A 15,334-nucleotide genomic window follows, 5' to 3' on the forward strand; every position below is an offset into this window, starting at 1 on the left:
GACTAGTAGAGGAAAAATGTGCAGGTTTTGTTTTTGTGGATTTCTTTCTTTTCTTTTCTTTTCTTTTCTTTTCTTTTCTTTTTTTTTTTTTTTTTAGCTATTCAGAAATAGTTATATGTCACATACGAATTGGTTATTCTTTCCTTGTTTTATCAAAAGTTTCTCAATATTAGAGACTAAAAATTATCCTAATGGAATTTTAGGATAATGGAGCCAGCTTCTTTGTGTTTTCAACATATTTATATTTAGGATCAGCAGAATTGTTTTAAAACATTTAAGGGAATATTAGGGCTTCCTATGATAAATCTATTATTTAACCTCTGACTCACTTGAACCATACTTGGCTGAGAGTTATATAGGCTCTCTTCAAAGTCAGACAGACATTTTGACACATAGTTACTCTCTGAGTGGCAGAAATATGAATTATTTATACCATTTCAAGTTCCTATTATGAAAGTTTTGTCAACTTCTACTAACTTTGATTATATTGACAGAATATGACAGACATGTTTTGGCATATTGAATGGCTGTTTTATTAAGAATATGGCTGTAAACTAGATTTTTATGTATTTTAAGCAATAAATTACAAAGCCAAAATTAAGTTTCCAAATGCTTTTACTATTACTATTTCTATTATAAATAACTCAGTGTTTATATTTAGAGGATGCAAAATAGTTTCAAGATTTGACCAAGTCTATGAGCAATAATAATACTTGAGAAATTCTTTTGAAAAGCATTTATTTCTTCTTCTGGTCTTGATGGAGAGAATTGTAGAGACCGATTTAGAACACATTTTCAAATCTTCCTTTGAGACAAATTTTATTTTACAATTCATTGAAGAAATTGGAGCATGGCTGCAGCAGATATGATTTCAGTGTCCAAATTTCGGAGTGAAGGTACCTTTTCAAGGTACCTTATGTATCTTTCTCTATGTTAATTTCTTAAAATATCTTTTGATTCACAGCCACAGCAGGAGTCTGGAAAGATGGTTAGTGTCTGCTATAAGCAAAGAAGGCAAAAAATTTTAGGTAAGCATCGGTGTGCTGGGACTGGAACTCTATCAAGGGAGCCAACATATTTCAGAGAATCAGCTTTGTTCACCTTTGATTCTTACCTGTGTCTTTTTTTATTGAAGTCTACAGTTGTTTGATGTTATTTTGTGGAACAAGAATGTCCTCCAAAGGCTCATTATTAAATGATTGGTGCCCAGCCTATGGTGCGACTTTTAAGAATAAGGCCTTGTATGTGGAAGTTAGGTCACTGTTACATACCACCTCCTGGCTGCCAAGAAGCAAAGAGACCTCCTCTGCCACAAAATGAAACATCTGCTACCCCATTCTAAAATGAAGCTTTCCTCCTAATAATTGATTATCTTAGGCATTTTGTCACAGTGACAGAAAGCTAATACATTGGCTTTCTTTTGTAGATAGCACAGACTTTTATCACTTCAGATCATCAAAAAACTCTGCTTTTCAGTTGTATCCACATCATTCACATTTAAATTCATGATTGATATGGTTGATTCTAAGTTACTCATTTTGTTTTGTTTTTTTTTCTACTATTCACCCTTGTTTTGGTTACTGTCTGTCTATTTTCCTACTGGGTCCTAGGACTTTTTCTTTGATTTGTTATGCAAAGAGAAACTACTTTAATTCATATGCAATCAAGAAAGTTCTTAAAAATAAGATAGTATGTAGGTAGAATAATCCCAGGCATTATAAGATACTTTCCCAAAAACATCATTTTTTTTTTTTTTCTGAAGAAAGGATGTATACCAACAGAAAAGATGTGGAGAGCTGCCTAGAAATTCCTTGCCTAGACATGCTTTCTTGTATGCAGATCTTAGTTTATGGCTAACAGGAAAACTACCCTTTGTGGAAATCAAATATTCTAGTTTTTAATCTGCACACATTTTCTTTCCTCTGCCTGGTGAAATGAGGTGTGACTGTGTTACTTGCTTTAAGCATAAAGCATTAGTGGACATACTGTAAGAATCACTCCAGGAAAGCTCTAGAAGCCAGGGTTTGAGCTAAAGTCCTCTACCCACTTCAGTTCAGCTGTCACACACTATAAAGCCAGAGTCTGCCAGCCTGAATATATGCGTGACCATGTTATGGGAGGCCACTGACATCTGGAAAGGCTTATTGCTGCAGCATGACATAATTCATCCTGCATCATAGACCCTTTAAACCTTTTTAGGTAAGAGAAGGCATATTTTACATCTTTATATGCATGTTTTCACACAGAATCTAAATTTCCTTATAGATATGGATGTGTTATATTTTTATTAACATTCATAATCTGATTGAACTTTAATCCTCAAGTTTATTTGGCATAGGACTGAATTATTTAATTTCAGAAATGAAGGTATTTATTTGTATAATCACATACTTTTGGTTATCATTATTAACATATATTTAATTCTGTTTTATAATTACACATTCCATTCTCAGTACAAGATCTAAAGTTGACAAATCTTAGAAAAACTTTAAATAATCCCACAAGAAGTTTATAAGAAAAGCTACTTTATATGTGAAATACTCTTAATATGTAATATAACTTTATATATTGCACATACTTAATATGAAAATAATAGTGACATTTCCTGAAACACAATAAATGTACTAAGAAATCATTTTGTTGTACTCATTAAAGAATAGTATTGAAATCCACCTTATCTATATTTTTTTTAAATTTTTTATTTATTTATTTGAGAGCGACAGACACAGAGAGAAAGACAGATAGAGGGAGAGAGAGAGAATGGGCACGCCAGGGCTTCCAGCCTCTGCAAACGAACTCCAGACGTGTGCGCCCCCTTGTGCATCTGGCTAACGTGGGACCTGGGGAACCAAGTCTCGAACTGGGGTCCTTAGGCTTCACAGGCAAGTGCTTAACCGCTAAGCCATCCCTCCAGCCCACCTTATCTATATTTTAAGTAATCTGTAAATTATACAAAAAAGCCCTCAAATTATACCAGCCATTAAGATATAACTAGATGGAAAATATCAACGTCAATAAAAATAATAAAAAAACTTCCTCAGTTTCTCCAATTTTTCACTTCTTTTTCATTCCTTTTTTGTTTCCTTCCTCCTAACAGCTTGTTTACTACCACTTCCACCTAAACATTTGCTCCCTCCTCCTCCCTCAAAGTCCTATTCTTCATCCTGGCCTTTTTTGAAGCATCATACTAGTATGAGAGCCCAGCTCCAGCTTCTTGCATCTATCTGTATTTTCAGCTGAAATTCCCTGAAGAGAAATGGAGATTCTTCCAGCAGATCTTGGCAAAAGCCAAGGCAAAATCATGTAGACCACCAAACCTGGGTGAGTCATATCCTGAGAAATAACATCTTTCCTCTGCCTACAATGGACGGGAATCATTGCCTCAAAGAGCTGCAGCCATGTGGATCTCTCTCTTGAAGAAGCAGTAGACATGGTTCATGATTGTTGTACCAATTATAGGTATACAAAGAAACAGAGAACTGAGATTTACTTAGCACTGTGAATTTTCAGTTGCAACTTATACTCAAAGTAGAGATGGAGAACCATTAAGATTGTAAGCTACAATGGCAAATTAAACTAAGACTACATTAAATGCATAATTAAATAAAAACCAGCACAATATGCATACAATATGGTGTGAAGGCAAGACAGGTAAAAATAAAATTCTCTGCAGATAGAAAAAGAAGCAGAGCAAAATTCTGTTATCTTGGATTTCTATAAGCCTTGGAAAAATCTCGGTCTATAAGAAATAGTTAGGTCTTGGGCTGGAGAGATGGCTTAGCGGTTAAGCGCTTGCCTGTGAAGCCTAAGGACCTCAGTTCGAGGCTTGGTTCCCCAGGTCCCTCGTTAGCCAGATGCACAAGGGGACACACGCGTCTGGAGTTCGTTTGCAGAGGCTGGAAGCCCTGGCATGCCCATTCTCTCTCTCTCCCTCTATCTGTCTTTCTCTCTGGTTCTGTCGCTCTCAAATAAATAATTTTTTTTTTTTAAAGAAACAGTTAGGTCTTATTCTTACACTTCATGACAAAGAAAGAAAGAAAAGTCAATGCAGATCGTATTTAGTTATAAACCCAACATTCTTGAGGCTGAAGTAGGAGGATCAAGAGTTCAAGGGTATGGGCTGGAAAGAAGAATTAGTTTTTAAGGCTCTTGTTTCTGAAGCCCAAGGACTCAGGCTCAATTCTCCAGTACCTATGTAAACCAGATGCATAAGGAAGCACATGAATCTGAAATTCATTTGAAGTGGTTAGAGGCCCTAGCATGCCCATTCTCTCTCTCTCTCTCTCTCTCTCTCTCTCTCTCTCTCTGTGTGTGTGTGTGTGTGTGTGTGTGTGTGTGTGTGTGTGTACGTGTGTGTGTGTGTGTGTGCCTCTTTCTCTCTCTGACTCTCTCAGATAAATAAGTAAATATATATATATATATATATATATATATATATATATATATATTAAAAGAGTTCAAGGCTAGCATGGGCAACATAGCAAGGCCCTATCTCAGAAAACAAACATAAATAAATAATTACATCAAAATCAGAACTGAAATGAAAAAGGGTATGACTAAACAATTAATATTATTCACATTGGAAACTAAGAATGAAGGTGCAGATAGACAACAATCAGATGAAATATGACAGAAGAATTTTGACAGATAACTTACAGCCATCATGTCAAAAGACTGCAACTTCTGCAAAACTTGATAGGATGGTCAGGCTGTGGTCAGTGACTTGCAGTCTCCCTAGAGTTTGTTTTTATTCCAATAAAAATTCAACCAGAGACTACCAAATGGGCTCCCACAGGAGTCACACAGGAAGTTCCATCTGCTTGTCCCATGTCGAGCTGTCCCAGCTGCTATTAGGCCAACAACCTTAATATCTGAAATCTTCACTTTCATTCTACTGTAAATTTTTACATCCCTGTTTGTGCTTGACTCAGTAAAGAGTCAATGAGAGTGACTTACCTCCTGCCATACTTAGGTCTGAATGAATAGCTTCTATTTATTTTCCATTAGTGGTCTATGTTTAGATTAAAAGAAGATTTAAGAAGGTAATAAATACAAAATCAAGAACAATAACACAGAGACTTAATAATTTTGGTTCAGTGAGGAAGTACTCACTGTGGTGAGTTGATTCAGGTGTCCCCCATAAACTCAATGCTAAGTCCCCAGCTGGCAGCAATTTGGGAGTTGGAGACTTGCTGGAGGTGACATGTTCTTAGGGGCAAGCTTAATGGAATTATAGCCAGGATTCCTTTGCTAGAGCTTGATTCACTCTCCTTCTGCTGTTTTCCACCTGCAGTGGCAGAGGTGATGTCCAACCTCTGCTTATACTATGCTCCCCTCTCTCTCCTACCATCAAACAGCTTCTCCTTGAGACTCTTAAGCTAAAAAGAAAAAAAAAGTCATTTTTCTCCCAAAGAGTTGCTTTTGGTTAGTACTTTGTTCAAATAGCAAAAAGGTTACTAAAACACTCAGTATCTCTTAAAAATAAACAAAAGGTCAGAAAATATTCCCTCTGCAAATGATTATGATAAAATTAGCATATCAGATACTCACAAAGGAATCTGTTCTCATGAAATTATGTATAAAGTTCATATTGCTATAGCAACTACTGCTTTCAATATCAAGCTGTCAAAAACATTTGATCAAGACACCAATAGATAATAAGTCCACAGTGAAATGAAGAAACCTGAGAGTGGATGAGTGACAATCTAGTCTAAATCCTGCCTCCTCCATCAAGCTGTTTCTGATCTCAACAGCACATCATACCCAGCACTCTGCCTACCAACCACACTGCCCAGACCAGCCATAGTTATCGTCATGGGACATTATTCTCCATGCCGTCTATGATGCATAACTGGGTGAATACTGTCCTATGGCTAGCGTCCAATGAGCTTCCTCAACCAAGTGTTTACTTTTTGGACAGGAAGAAAACAATGTGTATGTTCTGAGCTATGTGCTAACTTTCCCTAGTAACAACACAATTTCACTGATCATTAAAGCTGATTTCAGAAGAATCATTATCATGTATCTTTTTTTTATTTTTTATTTATTTATTTGAGAGCGACAGACACAGAGAAAAAGACAGATAGAGGGAGAGAGAGAGAATGGAATGGGCACGCCAGGGCTTCCAGCCTCTGCAAACGAACTCCAGACGCGTGCGCCCCCTTGTGCATCTGGCTAACGTGGGACCTGGGGAACCGAGCCTCGAACCGGGGTCCTTAGGCTTCACAGGCAAGCGCTTAACCGCTAAGCCATCTCTCCAGCCCATTATCATGTATCTTGATGATGTGCCTTGTCTTACCTCAGAGCTCTCCTCAGAGTGGATTGGGTCATTTTCAAATCTGTGTCCATCACCAACTGAAACTGAGTTTGAAGAAGGAGTTTTGTTTTTTTTTCTTCAATTTTTATTTTTGTGTCCACTGTACCTAGAGAAAGTTGCTCGTTCAGACTAGATTTTTGATATTGACCAATGTTTAGTGCCTTGTTTGTTTGTCATTTTCTACTTGAGAAAGACCTGCATGTCTACATATCTGTTGCCTGGGTGGCAACAGATCCAAGCTTTCCCTTCAATGCCTGAAGGCAAATGTCCCACTGTAGGAGGGAAGGCATTAGGTCTTGGTGGCAGTTACTCACACTACCTTTAGCAAATAAAACAGCTCCAGCCAACTGCAAAAAAACAGGTGTGCCTGTGTTGCTCTTTACAAAAACAGAGGGCTGGCTGCATCTACAGCCATGCATGCTTACCTCAGTCTAGAATGTCTGCTCTTCAGAGAGAGGAACTAGAAACATTCAATAAATCTAAATCTAAGCAATACCAGGGGCCATTTTCAATCATGATGGGATGCTTCTTACTTTACAATGAATTGAACATTTCAGCTAGAAGTTAGTGAAAGTAACTGTAAACCTTGGCTGAAGGAAAGGACCCTTCTATTAGAATGGTGACTGCTTACTGAGGAGTGACTAACCAAAGACTAAACATTTAATGTACAGTCTCTCATGCGGTTCCAAAGAAGTAGCATGAAGCAGGCATTGCCGTTTTTATTTTATACAAAAATAAACATTAAGTTAGTGAATGGTCTGATTGGAGGATACAGGCTTATGTGAGGAATGATCTCCAGACCAGGATTGCCTAGCTGCCACATTCCGTGCTTTACAGATTGTGCATCCATTGTCAGGAGCAAGTTCATGGACGTATACAGATTTTATAAAACTGGCCCAAATTGACAAAATCAACATATCTTGTATCAAAATGGAATGTCTTATTTTCTCTTAACCCTTGAAAATGGTCACTCAAATATTAGAAAGAAACCCCCAAGGATGTAATTAAGTAGCTAGAATTGACTTTAACAACTGCTTTGAAATTCTGTTCCCCTTCAACAACAAAATTAAGTACACTGCACATTTTTAAAGAAAGGAGACCCCACTAACACCACTCCATGTTCTAAACATAGAAAATTCAGCTTTCTACAAGTAACCAGGCTATTTTTATATAGACACCATTGAAAGGTGTTTAAAGATATATTTTTCAAATTCTCACTAACAACAGATTGTATTTTAAAATGTAACACTGATCTATACCATTCATAGAGTTTGTTAATTCTTTGTTGCTAAGTTTTAAAATTTCTTAAGTTTTCCTTGATAGAAATTGTATGAAACTGAAGCAGGAGGATTATTTTAGTCATAGAAACACACAGATACACATGAGAAAATGAAAAAGCAGACCTGTTTTATAACTGAGTAAAGACAGATAACAAAAGGACATTAATCTTTTTCCTTAATGTATTTTAACCTAAACTCATTAACTGTCCTTTTTGAATGAACATAAACTTATGGAAGAAATGAAGAAACTAAAGTTGCATTCGTAAGTGTAGTCTAGGTGCTTTTATTATGGTGGTACAAGTAAAGGGGTTTGTTTACAGAGTTTCAAACAATTACACCCAAGTTTAAGAATTTTATATTAAAGCTAAGAGCCTTCCCACACTTAGTTCACAAGTCTTCCAGACTCAGAATCTAGGTCAAACCTTCCTTCACAAGTCAGTCCTGAGCTAGGGCCATCTCAGTATACCTTCTGCTAATATATAGGTCTCCTGGCTCTAAGACCCTTCCCTGGAGACTTTAGGAAGCTCCTACCATGTCAGGTATTATTTCCTTCCTTTCTGAGCATTTTTATTTTAGTTAAGAATCTCTTTTATAACAGTAATTTAACATTTGAATTATTTTGAAGCCTCCATAGCCAGACAACACAAGTGAAGGTTCTAATAACACTCACCCACATGGTCCATATGCCACATTTTTGGTAGGCAAGATGTTCAATAGAAGCTTTAATGAATGCAGCAGGGCTACAGGAAGTCAGGAATTGTGATATTTACATTAACTCTTTAACCATGATTTTGCCTTATTATGCCCAACAAGGAGAGATAGCTGAGTGATAGAGGGGGAAAATTGTTTTGTTGAGTTTTATTGAGGAGATTTCTTTCACTACTTTGTGAGTACATGTTCAAAGATCAGCACTAATACTTCACTTTGGTCTTTTTCTTTCTTTCATTTAGCTTTTGTACTCAATTCTTTGTTTTTCTCTTCTTTCATAACCTTAAATCATAATTCAATATAGGAAAAGGATATTGAGAAATAATTTTCCTGGATAAGCATTCTGAAGTACATTGGGATCAGGCTATGCTGGCATAGAGCCAATGCCCTGTAGACTTGTGATTCCCAGGAGGTAAATTACTACCAGGATGAGTGTTGTGGTTGTTTATGTTGATGGAGAATACTGATTTTTTGATTGTACAGTGAAATAAAAGCTGCAGAAAAATGTGTCTTATTTATCTGATTTCAAGCATGTTCCCAAATCGCTCTCAGGGTTGATAAGAGTGGCATATAGGCACTCTTCCTGTCAAGTCGAGCCAAACATCTGGATGAAAACTAGGAAAGGAGAGCCATTTAAATTACTCAACACTGAATAGTCATGAAGGAGAAACATCTAGGTTTCTGCAAATATCAAACACAACCTTTTGATGTTTTTCTTAGAAGCTGCAAATCTCTGAAAGCTGTTTTGTGCTTCTCACATAAAAATTACAGCTTTTGTGTACAGAATGACACAAAGGTAGGGAGAAAGAGGAGCTCATGGAAAAGGTGTTCCGGGGTTGGTATGGCATCTGGCAGAGAGGACATAAAGATGGGACTCTAGGGAGAGACATTGAACGAGTAGAATTAGGTGTGTGTTATAAAGAGAAGGTGACACTTTGCACAGGGCCAAGTATTTCACATGCAATGTTTCACCTCATTTCATCCTCAAAACACCACCAAGATATGGTTTGTGTCAAAACTAGTACTGCTACAAATATCACTAATAATGATAACAGTAGCTATGACTTCTAGAGAGAAATGGTTATGTATCAAGGACCAACCACTTTATACTTATATTTAGTCTCCTGGTCCTTATAATCTATTTAATTCACCTCTGTCATTGTTTGAATATGCAATGTCCCTCACAGGTTCATATGTTGAACACCTGAAACCCAGCTGTTGGTGAGAACTTGAAGTTTTGAAAACTTTAGTAGGTGAGGCCTCGTTGGAAGAAATAGGTCATTGTGGATTTCTTTGAAAATTAGAACTCCTCCCCAGTCCCTTCCCTCCTCTTTGCTTCTACTTTCTAGTGAAGAATTTCCTCTAGCTCAGGCTCCTGCTGCCATAGCTTCTTCCTAGAAACATGGGACCAACCACCAATGAAAATAGGTTTAACCCTTTGAAACTGTGAATAAAAGTAAACCTTCCTTCCCTTCCACTGATTCTGTCAGACATTTTGTTGTAGTTCCACAAAAGTAACACAGACCCATTTAGCAGATGAGGGAAGTAACTCAAGGAGAATCAGTGTACCCAAGGAAGACAGACTGTAGGAAGCAGGTATTCCTAGAAAGCGCTATCAAGAGCAACATGTTCCAGAATGCTCTGAAATTTCTTGTTGTTTTGGTCTACAGTGCTCTCTCCAGAGGACATTCTTCCTTAGTTCAATAGTGACAATCATGAATACCTATCATTTATGGAATATCCACTGAATGACAATATACTGCATCATAGTTTTTATTTTATTTTTTATCACTCTCTGTGCGTAGGGAATTGAAACCCAGAGGTATTCACTAACTTGCCCATAGTCACACAGCTGCTAAGTTAAAGAGGCTGGTTTCAGGTTCAGACAATGAAGTCTTGCATTAAGTGATACAGGTGACAACACCTAAGTGCACACAGCAGGACCTGGGGTAAGCATGGGGATGCTCTGATTAATGTTGGACTATGGACCAGAAAGTAATTTATGGTCACTCAAAAAAGACTTACCTAAGTGACCAATGAAGGTGCTTAAAGCTATTTTAATTAAATAAAGTAGAACACTAAGAAAATACCTCTTATAGGGCACAGTATGTTGCCTGCTATTTGAGAGGTATATAGGCAGATAACATTGTGCTAGAGGCAATAGAGGACTTGCAGAGAATATGACATTTTGTTTAGAGTATCTGCTGCCTAATGATGTATCAATGATATTGCAAGAGAGTTCTTTCACAGGAAAACAATATCTCATTATAAAGTCACATTATTTGTGTGAGCTTGCAACATATCATGGCCTGAAATGTGTCTTCCTACCTCTCTGCAGTGCCCAACAATTTCTATTGAACTCTAAAACTCATTACTTACGATTCAGATGTAAAGCACACCCTTGTTTTAGGCTGTGCTTATCACATCATAATTGTTTCTTTATATCTTTCACACCCAATTGATTGTAAGTTTATATATTCATTGTTCCATCCCCCAATCCCACAGCCCCAACCTGTAGCAGGCAGTGAATAGGTAACTGAATGAGAGGAAACTGCAGTTAGCAATGGAGCCAGGAAGTTAAAATTTCTCTGATCCATGTAACATGAAAGTAGGAATCAGGACAGGATTTTGGCAACTTGCTTTCTACTCTAGCTTTCTTTCCATTAGAACATATTGCCTCAAAAATAAGCAGTGATGGTTAACCTACTGACCTAGGAATATGCACACAACAAACCAATAAATTAGTACTCATATGCAGGCCTTCTGAGTCCAATTTAATGCTGCACTCTGCAGGAAATTAGCTAATATTTCTCTGCAAAGCATAAAGGTTTTATATTAAATGGACATTTATAAAAAGAAGTGAGATGTAGCTTGTCAGTGATCATGCTGAGAACAATCCTGGTGAAGGAAGACAGGGACCATGCTTTTATCATGAGAGCAAAGGTCCAGGCCACATTTCCTTACCTCTCCTCCACCCTTCTCACTGAATCCAGTTCATTTGTGGTTAGACATAAAAACACTACTAGAAAATTTTCAGTTCCAAGAATAGGATACCTTCCTGTGAGTTGTTGGTCAGGGAGATCACTGATACTCCAAAAATATTACAGGCCATTGCCAAGGCTCTTGGTTTCCCACCAGGAAGAGATGGTAAGACTCTATTGCTGAAGACTCCACATAGTTGGGCTGCAAGGCCATGAAGAAATCCTGCTGGAGCTAAGCTGAAAACCTCATCCATGTAAACCAGCTGACAGAAAGCTGGAAAAAACCACGTTGCATGCAGTTACCAGGAGTCATTCACTCAATCCCAGAGAACCCACCTGGTACTTTTGAAGATGCAGTGAATGCACACAAACCTTCAGCTATCATTGGATTTGCCGGTGCTGAGAGTTCTTTACTGCTGAGGTTCTCAAATTACCAGTGGATATACTCAACAGTGGACACTGCAAGCCTTAAATTTGGCCAGCCAGGCCAAATGAGCCAACAGGTACAATAGTGGCATATCTGTTTGGAGGAAACCAACTGCTCTCTAATTGGATATTTTCTATCTTTCTCTCCAACTTATGCTAGCTCTCTCTCTCTCTTCTTTCTATCTTTCTCTCTCACTACCCATATACTTTTTTATCACTCAGTAATTAACAACACTCAGTAAATTAAAAGGACACACAATGATCAAGTACAAAGAAGGATTGTGAGGTAAGCACTGAGAGTGGTCAATAAATAGGGCAGTTGGACTTTATAAAAAGAATCTACAGTTCCTTCTCTAGATACTGCCTTCCAGGCAGCTAATTTCAGCCATAGGCAGTTTCTGGTTGTCAATGGGGTGAGAGGTACCAGGGAATGGCATTTACATTATTGAAATGACAAATGCATGGTCATCAAGGACTTTTACCTCCTAAAATAGAGACACAAGATATTCAAGCTTTACAATTCCATAGAAACTTGAAAAAGATGAGTAGCCCTTTAGAAAATTACATCTATATAATGGGCATCCAAGAAAGAAATGAGAAACTGTTATAGAATACTGCAAGATGGTACTGAAAGTTTAATACCAATGTAACATACACCAACAGTTAGACTTGCCAATTCCCAGGATGGATACATCTTTAGAAGAACTAAGGGATTATTTATTTTGATCTCAGACATAGATCATGTTACATCAATTATGGATAACTGGCCAGAAAATCATGTTAAACCTGTGGTGGTGACTGATGGAGAGAGGCATCTGGGTACCTATAGATTGGGAATTCCAGTAGGACAGCTTTGCTTCTAAGCAGCTTGTGCAGGAATATGGCTCAAGAGATGCCTTTTTTTTTTTTTTTTTTTTATTTATTTGAGAGCGACAGACACAGAGAGAAAGACAGATAGAGGGAGAGAGAGAGAATGGGCGCGCCAGGGCTTCCAGCCTCTGCAAACGAACTCCAGACGCGTGCTCCCCTTTTGCATCTGGCTAACATGGGACCTGGGGAACCGAGCCTCGAACCGGGGTCCTTAGGCTTCACAGGCAAGCGCTTAACCACTAAGCCATCTCTCCAGCCCAAGAGATGCCTTCTTATGTGTGTGGACATGGGAACTGACAATAAAGCACTCTTAAAAGATGTATTTTACATGTGCTTATATCAGAAGCAAGATTACTCTCAACTTTATGAAGATCTGATTGATGAGCTTATGAAAGCAATTACTGACAGGTATGGCTGGAGTATTCTTATTCAGTTTGAAGCCTTTGATAACTACAATATCTTCAGGTTCTTGAGAAAATGCCACAAAAAATATTGTGCTTTTAATGATGATACTCAAGGAACAGTTGTCCTATGTGATCTCTCAGCCCCAAAAAGTTATCAATAAACCCATCTCAAAACACAAAATTTTATTTCTTGGAGCAGAAGAGGCAACTCTCAGAATTGCAAATCTGATAGTGATGTCTATGGGAGAAAACATCCTCTCAAAAGAAGAGGCACAAAGAAAATCTGGATGTTTGACAAGCATGGTTTATTAGTTAAGAGGCAGCCTAGTAAAACACAGAGTTACCAGGAGTCATTCACTCAGTCCCAGAGAACCCACCTGGTATTTTTGAAGATGCAGTGAATGCACACAAACCTTCAGCTATCATTGGATTTGCAGGTGCTGCCAGTTCTTTACTGCTGAGGTTCTCAAAGCCATAGGCAGTATCGACATATACAAAAGGCCCGTCATACTTGCATTAAGTAATCCTACTACAAGGCTGAGTGCACACCTGAAGAAGCATATGCACGCACAGGGGGCTGGTGTTCATTTACCAATGGCAGTTCATTTGGGCCTGTTCAACTTCAAGATAGACAACTCTTCATACAAGGTCAAGGAAAAAATACATATGTTTTTTTCAGGTATGGCTTTAGCTGTGATTCTCTGCCAAAGAAGACATGGATGTAGTGAAATCACAGAAGCCTCCAAGACACTTACAAATCTTTTGTCAGTTTAAGACCCACCACTCTCTGATATTCAAGAAGTTTCTATTAACATTTCTATTAAGGTTACCAAATACCTATATGCTAATAAAATGGCTTTCTGATACCCAGAACCTGAAGAAAAGGCCAAATACATTAAAGAAAGTATATGGCAGAGTGAATATGATTCCCTGCTGCCCAATGTCCACTAATGGCCAGAGTCTGTATTACTACCCCCTAGATAACAGAAGAGAAGCATGGTGTCCAATATTTCTATTCTATGGAGAACTGCTTTTTTTCAGACAAAAGGAGATCATATTCTTAGATTTATGGTGTTGTCATTATTTATTCTTCTCCAACCATTTTGCTTTGCCCTTTTTTAAATCCAAAAGTCTCCATGTGTGTTGGGAATAGATGTAGAATGTACTGTGAAAGCCCACTAGTACCTGAAATCAAATAACCAGAGTGCTTTAGTCCTGACTTATATTTACAATACACACCACACCTAAAGGGTATTAAGATAGTATGTGTGTAAGTTTTCACATGAACTATTGTTCATACTTGACACAGGGTACCTGCCGCATTCTGTTGTATTAATATCTTCTTTCCCTAGCATTTGAAGGCTACAACAATAGACATTCACTTCTGCAGACATTATAATTTTGACAAAAAGCCAAACTTTAACCTAATTCCAAAGAAAACTTGTCAGTATCTGAAACACATATAAAGTATGCCTTGCATTTTTTTTTTAATTTTATTGATTTATTTGAGAACGACAGACACAGAGAGGAAGACAGATAGAGGGAGAGAGAGAATGGGCGCGCCAGGGCTTCCAGCCTCCGCAAACGAACTCCAGACGCGTGCGCCCCCTTGTGCATCTGGCTAACATGGGACCTGGGGAACCGAGCCTCGAACCGGGGTCCTTAGGCTTCACAGGCAAGAGCTTAAGCACTAAGCCATCTCTCCAGCCCTATGTGTTGCATTTTACCTACATGTTCTGAAATGCCTTTGCAAGTAGACATATCTCAGGAAATATGAAAAAAAGCTTATATAACATTAGGAGAGAATAATGAGACAATTATTACTTTTAGACAAATGAAACAGTCATTTGCAATGATAAATAAAAACCACTTTGCATTTAGTAAAAAAAAAAAAAACTAAATAAAAAAGAATTATGGAACTTACTTTATTTTCCATAGTACCAGCAACTCACTTTTTTTTTTTTTTTTTTTAACTTTAGGTCGGATCTTGCCATGTCACCCAGGCTGCCTCATTTTTTGGTGTTTCCAGCTCAACCTCTTCAGTGTTTGAATTACAGGCATGCAACATTGTGCTAAACTTAACACACATATTTCAATATTAACAGGTAGTGCTTTAATATTTACTATGTGCACATTTAACCCATAACATACTGATGGAAATTTCTTCTTCAAGAATAAGATCTTCTGATTTGCTTGTTTAAAAAAAAAAAACAAGTGTATTTCAATATACTGTCCTGTCCTCTTCAGATTTTCACAGATTAAAAATTACTTTTAAGTGTTTCTACAACACTTATTTTCATAATACATACAAGGCTGAGAGCCAGGAATTGTATGGTCTCACTGGGATGG

The 15,334-nt window shown here is 37.6% G+C and overlaps 1 pseudogene; it reads left to right on the plus strand.

The window, feature by feature from the left end:
• Positions 1 to 850: 850 nt before the first annotated feature.
• Positions 851 to 13,969, plus strand: LOC101601189 (annotated as a pseudogene).
• Positions 13,970 to 15,334: the final 1,365 nt, after the last annotated feature.

The sequence above is a fragment of the Jaculus jaculus genome, chromosome 4 (assembly GCF_020740685.1).
Source record: "Jaculus jaculus isolate mJacJac1 chromosome 4, mJacJac1.mat.Y.cur, whole genome shotgun sequence".
NCBI lineage: Eukaryota > Metazoa > Chordata > Mammalia > Rodentia > Dipodidae > Jaculus > Jaculus jaculus.